Raw genomic sequence first — 12033 nt, forward strand, 5'->3', positions numbered from 1 at the left:
GGTGCCAAAATGGCTACAGAAGTTCCAGGCTTTGCATTTACTTACCATGCTATTCCAGGGAGATGATCCCTCTCCTGGTAGCTCTTTTCAGAAGAAGAAGAAATTTCATTCTCATATGACTCAGACAACTAACACTTGAGTCTCCTTGACCAGATTGTGTCACATCTCCATCTCTAAATCATTGTCCTGATTATCTCAGAACAGACAGGGCCAATCCAAAGCAGATGGGCTCCAATGGTGAGGGATAGATATCTGGAAAAAAAAAAAAAAAGTCTGGGTATTGCTAGAGTGCTGGCTAGGCATCTAACAAATGAATGCATTTAAGTGATTCCAAATGTTTACAATGAGCTTGTATATCTTTGGGAACTTTAGAAACCATAAATGTAAAAATGCTCTTTTATACTCATAATAATAGTGTTCTATATGCAGCGAAAAGTAGCAAACCCCTTTCACTAGCCTTTCCCATAGTAATATATAGAATAAGCCCAGTATTCTGAAATCAGCCTTGATAATTACCTTGATAATACAACTAGGGGTGATATTCAAAATATTTAATGAGCAGTGTGGCACAGCTGTCAATGTGGCCACCCGAGTGGCCATCTGACCAAGCAGGGGGCCACTGGCCATCACACTGTATCAGTGACCTCAGCCACCATTAGAGTCATTACTGCGCCAATCAACCCACATAATCTCATGTAACTGTCCAGTTTACCTCTGGTTACCAGTACTGGGCACCCTGTAGCCAGGGGATCCTCACTGACACCCAGCCCAACACTGTGCCCGGACAGAGGGATCCCCACCTTCACAGTTTCAAGGGAGATCAGGACTGCCGTTTGTGAAGCACCAAAGGAAGCATGCACTCAAGAGAACAAAACTAAAACTCCCCCCAAACCTCCCTGGCCCTCTGCATTTAGTGAGGAGAGAGAGCACAGGAGCCAAAAATGAACCAATGTCACAATGAACTCGATCATTTCGTTGCAGCTGTGTCATTTTGGGCAAGCTACTCCAAGTGTCAGTGCTCACATCTATAAAGAAATACAAGAGTTGCCTTGAAAATTGCCTATGAACATTTAGAAGTAGTGTGAATAAGGTGTCCAGCTCGGTGCTAGACACTTGAGTTAGTCATTTAGCTAATCAATGATAAGCATCACTTATTTGCAGCTCAAAGAGAGTGGTTGGAAAACCTCAGACAACCGAGGTGCTTACAGACGTCCTTGTAGGAAGATTAGCTCTCTGATTTCTGACGTAAGGAAGCTCACTCACTGGCCTCTGCATCATTTCACCCCCATTTTGGGCTTGAACCATCCATTCATCCATGCTGCCCCTGTCTCTATAAATATATTGGGCTGTCAGCCACTAGGGCTGAAAACTGCTCTTCCTGAGCTGGAATCTCTAACAGCTCAACCTCCACAAGCTGTTCATGAGTTATTTTGAGGGACAGTTTGCTGTCAATCACTCATCCTTGAAGTGGACTGCACAGGCCTGCTCTGCACCCAGAATCATGAGGGGGTGGGAGCAACATTTGCTTCTTGGGAATTAGCACACTAGTTCATGACCCCTCAGGGGAAGTCGAGAAAAGGACTGTGATGCCAAACAAGGAAAGGGAACTGTTCCTACCAAGAACTCCATATACATCAGGCAGCATCCTCATAACAATCCTGGGAGGCAGGTAAGAGATTCCCATCTTACAGCGGAAGAACCTGAGGCTCAAAAATGCTAACTTGTCCATCTGGTAAGGGGAGAAGCTGAGTTTCAAACCTAGGGCTCTTTGACTACAGAGTTCTTCCAGTATTTCTCAGAGGTGGTGGTGCTGTGGTATTTTGGGTGAGATAGTTTTTTATTGCACAATGTTTAGCAACTCTGGTCCTTAGGCATTAAAAGTCAATAGCATGCTTGGGTCATTGTAACAACTAAAATTGCCTCTGCACATTTTCAAACCTCCCCTTGTGGAGGGTGGGATACCCCAGGCTGAGGAGGATTTAGATAGATAGATAATCTAGAATAGATCTATCTGTAATAGAACAACATCCTGTTTCAGAACAGGATTCTGACAGAGGGTATGAGGAGAAAGGGAGCTTTGCAGATGTGGCTGTGAGGCTGTCACCTAGTGTGGAAATGTTTGTGAATCTGAGTATGTGTGTTTCTACCTGAAGTTAATAATGTTTCTTTATTAATGGTGTGTGCACGCAAATGATGATGCATGTGTGCGAGGTGTGCCCTTGAGCATGTGCAGGAGTGCTCAGGTCCCAGTCACCCGCCCCCCCACCTTCCTCCACATTCAGTCTGTTTCTTCTGTCCTGGTGAATCCCACTTCTAAATATATCTCACACCCATTCCCACTACACTGGTCTACCTCAAACCTCTTCATCTCTCATCCAGACCATTGCAACGACCCTGCCTCTAGCAGCAGCTACCACCAACTCATTCCCCACACTGCTGCCAGCATGATCTTTCTAAATGGCAAATCAGACCACATCACTCTCTAGCTCAAAATTCCTGTCATTACCATTGCCTAGAGCAGTTTTAGAAGCAGACCCTGTATCTAAATGAAATCTCCACACAGAAGGGCAGTTTGTAAAGCAGATAAATGCAGGACTGCTCTGTTGAGTTATGTAGCCTCCTAAGTGAGCCATACAAGGTCTTTCCTGATCTGCCCCTTGCCTACCTGTCCAGCAACAGCTCTTAACTCTATAGAATCACTGTGGCTCAGCGGCGAAGTTGGAGGACTCTGGAGCCAAGCTTCCTGCATTCAAATCCTTTGCCACTTCCTAGCTGTACAAACTTGGGCACATTGTTTACCTCTCTGTGCCTGGGTTTCCTTATTGATAAAATAGGGCTAATAGCACATCATGGGGTTCTTTTAAGGATTAGATTAGCTTATATTTGTGAAGGACGTAAAACAGTTCCTGGCACATAGTAAGCATGCAGTAAATGTTAGCTCTTATGACCTTCCTTATAGCTCACCCTAAGTTGCTCTAAACCTCTGCAAGTTCCCTGAAATGTTATGCTACCCCACCCTCCAATACTTTACACACTGTATACATGTGTGGGCAGGTGTGTAGGGCTTGGCTGCAAGACCTGGAGTCATGAAGCTACTTAAGAAAGGAAGAAACTTTATTATAAGAACACATGTGGGCTGGATCTGGCATCGAAAAAGCTATCCAGGACTTAAGGGGACTCTAGGCACCAGGTGCTCTAACCAGGTCTCCTGTTTTCCCTAAGCACCTGCTTCATCATCCTTCTACACTGACTGGATGGTCCAATCTGTATGTATTCTCTAAATTCTTGAGGGATCCAGTCAGATTGGCTAAATTCAGTTTCCAGTGCTTCCTAATTGGGTAACGCCCTTTGTGCCCACCTGCTTCATAGGACATCACTTTCTTGTCATGAAGTATATTTAGAAGTGGGACTCACCAGGACAGATGAGGTCATCTCTGGTCCAATCAGAGGCCACTGTACTTCAGATGATGACTTTGCTTCTCTTCTCTGAGCTAGGTGCTGTGGATGAGGCAGTGCCTCTGGAAGGGGCAATATGATCAAGCCTCTAACATAACATCCTGCAACCTCCACCCGAATGGCCTCCTTCCTACTTCCCTGATTGGCAATCTCTTTATTTACCAAGGACTATTTCCTTGGTCTCTCTTCCCTGATTCTCCCAGGCAGAACGGGAGCTGTCTTTACCCAGGTAGGACCTGAGTATCAGCATCTGTATACTGTCTTTGGAGGGCCTATCTTATCAGCATCTGTATTTCGGTCTGCCTCTCTTTTTTAAAAAAAGTGAAATAGAGTTGACATATAACATTGTATTAATTTTAGGTGCACAACCATACATGCTTGTCTTGTCAAAAGAATTCCTTATGTATCTCTAGCACCTGGCACACAGTAGTGCTTAATCAAGAATTTTATTAGATGGATGAAAGGAATCTGGATATACATGCAAAAGAAGGTAAATTTCAGTCCATGAGTGTTTTCTTTGCTGAAATTGTGTCTTTTCTTCAGAACCTAAGACAAATTCATATTGAAAAGGAGAAACAGATGTTGTTTCTGCGACATTTTCAAACCTTTCCCTGCTACCTCGAGGCACAATTGCCTCTCGTGTCTGATGTCTCTGCTCCCTCCAATTGGAATGTCCTTCAAAGGCTCTTCCTATTCACCCCTTGCTATCTGGTGAATACTATTTACCTTTGAATAATTCCGCACATGTTAGCTTCTCTAGGAACATCCTCTTGACCTCCTCCTCTTCCCTGTCATTGATACTTCATTCCTCCTTGCTCAGTACCAAGTTTGTATGGTATCCTATAGCTGTTTTTATGTTGCTCACATAGAATGGAGATTTATTTCCTCATATATTTGTGTTTTTTTGCCTAGGAAGGAACTTGTTGAAGGCAAGAAGAAGAACCAATTCCTCTTTATAGCTCCCATGTACCTAAGATAGTCGTTAGAATGTAGTAAGTGCCAAATACATGTTTGTTGAATGAATGAATAAATGAACAAATGAATACAGGGTACAGAGCTATTCCAAAATAGCAGAAAATCCCCAAACCCTTAGCTTAGTCTTTGAAATGTGATTTTCTTGCTGCAGACCTCTCTTTTTTCATCATGTTTCATTCAGACTAAAGCTAATTCTTTTCTCATAGTTTTCACAATTTCCCTGAGTATATTTCAACTGATTATCTGAGGCCGACTATAAACGTTTTCAAAGTGGTTTTGTATGATTGCTTTACCCAAAGAAGGTCTTGGTACTCACATTTGAAGGAAATGTGAATTTCTCTGCTATCGCTGCTTTCTTCATGTTCCTCCCCCTCCTTTGCTACCTTTCTGCCATTTCTAGGTCTGACAAATGTGCATTATGCAAAATGCCAAGACATCTGGGCAAGAAGCATTTTTTAAAGTGAAGAGAAGCTTCTTCTCAATGTCCGTTAGCTCAAAAACACTGATTCCTCACACCATGCATGAAAATAAATTGCAGATGTATTAAAGACCTAAATGTGAAGCCAAATTTTAAAACTATGAAAAAGGATGATAAATAAATATCATGAACCTACATGAAAAGAAGTATCTCTTAAGACATAAAAAATTACAAAATATGATGGAAAAAATATTTTTTTTTGCAAGTAACTTGGCAATTCCTAATGGACACATTATGTGACTGAGCAATTCTACTTTTAGGTTTACACCCTAGAGAAAAACTTACACATGGTCACATGGAAACATAATAAAAGAATAAAGCAGGATTCTTTTATAATCATAAGAAATTTAGGAACATTTTATGTCATAGCCTTCCAAAGGCAGAAGCAAGACAAGGTTTTGCGTGCAAGTTATTTATTTTGGGAAGTGATCCCAGGGAAATAGAGATGGGCAGATGGGGAAGAGGGAAAGAGGGAAGAAGGAAAAACCAATCCAAGAATGTGTATCTAACCAGTCACCACCGTAGACAACTCTAGTGGGGCTCTATCCTACTAGAGATTTCCTTTGGAACTACATAGAAAGCACCATGGAATTGTTTGCCCCAGGGATAAAAGATGAGCACATTTATTCATGGGTTTCCAACTTCCACTGGTCAAGGATTGCCCTATGAGGTGTTAACTCTTTCACATTTCTAGGTTGTACACACGTCAGAATGGCTGATTAGGATCCCACTGGAACTCCTGGATTGTCCTTATCTTTTCTTTCATATGCTCTGTCTCTTTGCCTTTTTGTCCCACTTTCTGAGAGTTCATCAAATTTATTTTCCAAATCTTCTACATTCTTTTATATTTATCCACCTTGTGTTTTATTTTCTGAGGACACTCTCTTTTCTCTAATTGCTTCTTTTTTCATAGCAACCTGTTCTTGTTTTATAGATGCACTAGCTTTTCATGTCTCTCAGCAGATTTTAATTATTATTTTTCTTCTCCCCACGTTCTCTTTTTTTCTCTGGGGTCACCTATCCTTTCTTTTTTTTATTTTTATTTTTTATTTGACAGAGAGAGAGAGAATACAAACAGGGGGAGCGGCAGGCAAAGACAGAGGGAGAGGGAGAGGGAGAAGCAGGCTCCCTGCTCAGGAGGGAGCCCAATGTGGGGCTCGATCCCAGGACCCCGGGATCATGACCCGAGCCGAAGGCAGACGCCCAACCATCTGAGCCACGCAGGTGCCCCTCACTTATCCTTCCTTATAGTCTCTTTTTTATGGTGGAAATTTTCCTCAAATGTCTGATAATATTGCTGGTTTTTATTTAAGAGTGAGGCATTAAAAGTTGTTTGGAGATGTATAAAGTGCTAGGCTTTAGAATTGTTGAACTTTGTCTTATGTTATCAGATAGGAAGTTTGCTTTTACTATGAGTGGCCCCCAAATGCCAGATAAGTAGAAATTATTCAGTTCTCCAGGAAAGAACCCTCTGCCTACAGAGAGATGGCGTGTGGCTAGATGCTTTACAAGTTGTGAGGAGGTGTTCCATTCATAAATATTCAATTAATCCACCTTTTGTCTGCTCTACATTTTGCTCCTGCCCTCTGGAGAAACCTGCCATCTCTGTGGGCATGTTGGCTTTCTTCTAGTCTATATTGTCTTCCTGGTAGGCTCCAGGCTGCAAATTCCCTTGTCCTACTCTAACAATTACCCTCCTTTATGTAATTTTCTCTCTTCAGAAACTTGTTGAAATCTCTCCTCCACTTTGCTTTGAAATCATAATCTTTTTTTTTCCAGGTAGTTAATAATCTAAATTGATTAATATGACAATACATTTGGTCTTTTAAGTTATTCCTTTGTTTTTAATGCTTTGTTATTTTACTATATTGATGTTTCACTTTATAATCTGTGGTTACTTTTCTGGGATACGTGTGTATACCTGCATGTGTGGTGTTTTCATCTGATAATTTGAATGTTTTACATTCATACAAATTTTACTGTTCTTCTAATTGATAATTTTATAATTCTAACTTTATATAATTAATTCTAGCATATAGCTAGATTTAAAAAAAAATCCAATCTGATAATGCATGTTTTTTTAAAGATTTATTTATTTTAGAGAGAGGGAGAGTGGGGGAGGGGCAGAAGGAGACGGAGAAAGAGAATCTCAAGCAGACTCCCTGCTGAGTGTGAAGCCCCATGCGGGCTTGATCTCAGGATCCTGAGGTCATGACCTGAGCCGAAATCAAGAGTTGGATGTTCAACCGATTGAGCCACCCAGGCACCCCAGATAATGCATGTTTTTAATAAGTGTGTGTAATCTATTTACATTTTCGTGAATGTGTGCATATCTGAATTTTCAGTACAAACTTATGAGGATTTCTGTTTACCATTTTTTCTTTATTCTTTCTTTCTGTTGATAGATTTTTCTGTATCCCTATTTTCATGTTTTAATCTACTCCTTTGAAAGCTATAGATTGTACTTCTATTTTTTAGTAGTTTCTCTAATTTTTTGAACATATACACAATTTCTTACTTTTCTAACAAAACCGTTATTAAATATTTCGTTCCTATCTTTGGACATCATCATAATTTAACTACTCTTTGAATGCCTCTCATCCTTCATTCTATTATACTTCTTTAGAATTTCCATTTTACATTTTTACACAAAAAGTATTTTTTTCAGTCAATACTTAAATTTCTCTACATTTTAAACAAGTTTCTGTGCTGTCATTAAGTGCATCCTCTGATAATTATTTTGGTGAGTGTCTGGAACTATAAACTCTCTTAGTTGTTATTATATTAAAAATGCATTTATTGGGCACCTGGGTGGTTCAGTTGGTTAAGCAACTGCCTTCGGCTCCAGTCATGATCCTGGAGTTCCGGGATCGAGTCCCACATTGGGCTTCCTGCTCAGCGGGGAGTCTGCTTCTCCCTCTGACCCTCTTCCCTCTCGTGCTTTCTATCTCTCATTCTCTCTCTCTCTCAAATAAATAAATAAAATCTTTTTAAAAATGCATTTATTGCAGGGTGCCTGAGTGGCTCAGTTGGTTAAGCATCTGCCTTTGGCTTGGGTCATGATTTCCAGGTGCTGGGATCAAGCCCTGGGTCAGGCTCCCTGCTCAGCCAGGAGTCAGCTTCTCCCTCTTCCTCTGCCCTTCCCCCCGCTCTCTCTCTCTCTCTCAAATAAATAAATAAATCTTTTTTTAAATGCATTTATTGCTTAAATGGAACATAAAATTAGTGAATACCAAACTATTGCTCCTAAGGAAAATACAGGCTAGGCTCCCGAGAGCCTATGGAGATATTTCATAAACCAATCGACACATAACTTTATTTAGTGCATGTTTCTGTTTAATGATAACTTACTTAATATATATTGTTGATCCATTAACACAAAATTAATGGCCAACAGCACTATAACTCGTGTCTAAAGGAAGCTTATCTAACACACCTATTTTCTCCATAAGGCACATCACAGCTTCCTGAGCTTAGGAAGGCTAGCTAGCACTTCAGAATTATGCTTGAGGTCCATTTCAGACGGCTAACTCACTAACAAAAAGCACAAAAGATGCAAAAAAACGGGCACTAGGTAGACTATAAAAAGGATACTTGTTTACAATACAAGAACTGAAACAAGAAGGCAGAGTGTTGCCTCTTTTGACCTCAGATGGGACCATAAGCATCTGATGACTCAAAATTTCCCCCTTTACAGCCCATGTCTGTGAATGACCACAAAGGGCACATGTATTGACTGGGGTTACAAATAACCTTTTGTGAGTAGGCAAATTCACAAACACAAAATCTGCAAATAAGGAAGATTAAGTGTGTGTGTAACATAATGACTTTTCACAAAGTGAAGGCATTCGTGTAGCAAGTACCCAAGTCAGGAAACATCACATTTCCAGCATCCCCCTTGGGCCTTCTTCCAAGAGGAACCACTGTCCTGACTTCTAACATCATAGATGAGTTTACCTATTTTTTCATATCAATCTAAGCATGTGTTTTGTACTCTTGTTCTAACTTTTTTTGGTAAATATTACATTATTTATCCATGTTGTTGAAGGTTGTAGTAGTATCACTCATTTTAAAGCATTTTTATTAATCTGTTCTGTACAATTAATTTTGTCAGAAGTGAATTTGTATTCTTACTGTTGCTTTTGTTGGCTTTCCTAGAATTATATTTCCTCATGAATTTTGAATTTTTGATTTTCAAGTTCATTTTAAGTAGGAAGCTTTCAGCTTCTTCATCTTTCTCTTACTTTCTAGTAGTGTAGTGGGTATACTGGTGCTTTCCCCTGACCTCTGCAGGCCCCAGCCCAGTCTTATAGGGGTGTTTCAGCATACCTCCCCTGCAGCAACATTGGGGATATCCAGTCTCAGAGCCTGCCGGAGACTTGGCTCAGGTCCTGCTTGTGAGGCTGTGTCCGTCCATCTGCCTCTGAAGGTCCCGATTTTCCTGGAAACAGTTACACCAGGCAGCAGAGTGGCAGCTTTCTGAACCCCCTTCAAAGGAGGGGCACCCCACTCCAGTTCCTGGAGGCATGTAGGGAGCCTGACTCTATTCTGTGCCTTGTGCGAAGCTGTTTTGTTCCTGCTTCTCTGTTGGAGTCAGTCTCCTACTGCCATTGTCTGGGTCCAGACTTGGAGCCCAGCATGCCCCGGACTTCATCCTTGCTCACCTTTGTGATTTCTGGTCCCAGAGAGCTTGCCTTATCTTTCATCCCAGCTACCCCTTTTTGGTGATTTCTTCTTATATGTCACTTGTCATTGCTGTGTCATTGTGGACTGAACTTTACTTTGCTGTCTGGAAGTCTGTATTGCTTTGTTTTATCAGCAAAGCATTTTATTCTGAAATAAAGAAAGCACTGTTCAAGAGTCCCCATCTGGGTGGAAACATCCCAAATATTCATCAACTGGTGAATGGTAAACAAAATGTGGTATATCTATATAATGTAATATTAGCCAACCATGAAAAAGAATGAAGTACTGCTACACGCTATTACTTGGATGAACCTTGAAAACATTATGCTAAGTAAAAGAAGCCAAAGAGGAGAGACCATACATTGTATTATTCCATTTATATGAAATATCCCCGATAGGCAAATCCATTGAGACAGAAAGTAGATTGATGGTTTCTAGGAGCTGGGGGAGGGGGAAATGGAGAATGACTGCTGGGTATGGCATTTCCTTTTGGGTTAATGAAGATGGTCCAGAACTAGATAGTGGTGATGGTTGTATAACATTGTAAATGTACTAAATGCCACTGAACTGTGTACTTTAAAATGGTTAAAATCGTAAATTTTATGTTATGTGAATTTTACCACAAGATACCTTACTGCAAACCTTCCTGACTGCTCCTGTTTGAATGTATCACTCTTTCTTTGCACCAACACAATACCGGGTCAATACTTCTAGTGAGCATCTTTCATATTATAGTGCAAATTATTTGTCTTTGTGCCTGTCCCACTACCAGACCATAAAGCACTTTCAAAAGGGGAGTGTGTCCTATTCACATTTGTTTCTCTGTTACCTGGCTTAGTGTTCAGAACAGAGTAAGCCCAACAAATACTTGCTGAATAAATGAATGAGTAAATTAGTTAAATTCACATGACCACCCAGAAAAAAAAAAAAAAAGTCACTCTTCCTCTAAGTCTCACAATTTATTGTTAGAATTACCCCCTGGGGAAAGGACTTTCATTTGGGAGCATACTGTGGTGCACTCAGAGCCTAAGCCTTTTGTGTGAGGAAACAGAGCAAGCAGCCCTGCCAGGTCCCTGGGCCCCCTACAACTTTGCCCTCCCAACCTCTGCCAGTCCTCACCTAACATCTGCTGGAGGGGCAGTCACAATGGCTGCAAGCTCAATTATTCAAAATACTCCCAACAACGAAGCTCAGAGATGCTTCTGCTGAGTCACCCTCCGGCACAAAGCCTTTTTACGATGCTCCCATCTGTCCTCTGGGGTGTAAATTGCAAATATTGCAGCCTCACTCTATAGAGTGGGTTTAATGGCTTCCCCCGGGTTAGGCAACAAACAGTGGACTAAACAATGCATCAAACTGGGAGACACTTCACGGGGTTCTTCCTGTCTATGCTCCTATATTTGACTACATATCTGTAGGCTTCAGGGTTACACATTTCCCAAATATACCAGCTAGGAGATTAAGATTTTTAGATGTAAAAATGTCTTCTTTGGCTTTAGCTACAATTCTTTATGACCTGACCAAAGATGTTTCTTCTTGTTCCAACTCATGTGGAGCTAAGGGTGGGAAAGAAGTCGTTAACTATTTCCCTCATGTTAGCCCTTTATACCCTCAAAATGACTTTCAAATTATCACTTTCACTCTCTCATATTAAATTTTCAATCATTTCGTTAACAAATAGTGAGAACCTACCACGTGCCAGGAATTCTGGACTCTTAACATAAGTAAAATATAATCCCTCTCTCCAAGGTATGAGTTAATTGTCTTTCTTTAGGATTTGCTCCAAGTTCCTATTTCTGACTCTAATCCAGCTTTGTAAAATGTGCCCTCAAATTTACCAGCTGGTAAACATTTTTGACTACCTTATCATTCTCTGTGTTTTTAATAAATGTAACAAGTCACTGTTAATCTTTCCTCATGTCGTGCTAATGATCAGCAGCCTGTGGACAGGTTGGGATTGTCTGTGCCCAGTCACACTGAAAACCCTTGAATTATCTGAAATGGAACAGTTAGTTTTTGCATGTGAAAGATACAGAGTAGGCACTTGAAAATAATTGCTTTCTAGCAGGGAGTGTAGAGTTGCGTGGAAACATGTCCTTCTCACACAACATCCCCAGGTCTGACATCATGAAGACTGATCTGGCCTGACTGATGCCAAAGGCTTTTCTGGGAAACCCCACAGCCGTGCCCTGCAGTTCCCAGTCACTCTGTGCAGTCCCCAGAGCTGTTGAGGAAGGACATGGCAGGCAGAGTAAAGGTGCATAATTCTCTGTCATCTAGGAGACAGACCCAAGGAGACTGAAGGCATCATTTACTCTGCTGACTGAATGTATGAGGTCCCTGGTCTGCTTTGAAAGGGATGTGCTAGGATTTCAAAGGCAGTCCTGTAGCCTGCCTCCAACAACGATGCTGACTACTCATGCAGCAAATATCTCTGT

This window comes from Zalophus californianus, chromosome 6, assembly GCF_009762305.2.
Source record: "Zalophus californianus isolate mZalCal1 chromosome 6, mZalCal1.pri.v2, whole genome shotgun sequence".
Classification (NCBI taxonomy): domain Eukaryota; kingdom Metazoa; phylum Chordata; class Mammalia; order Carnivora; family Otariidae; genus Zalophus; species Zalophus californianus.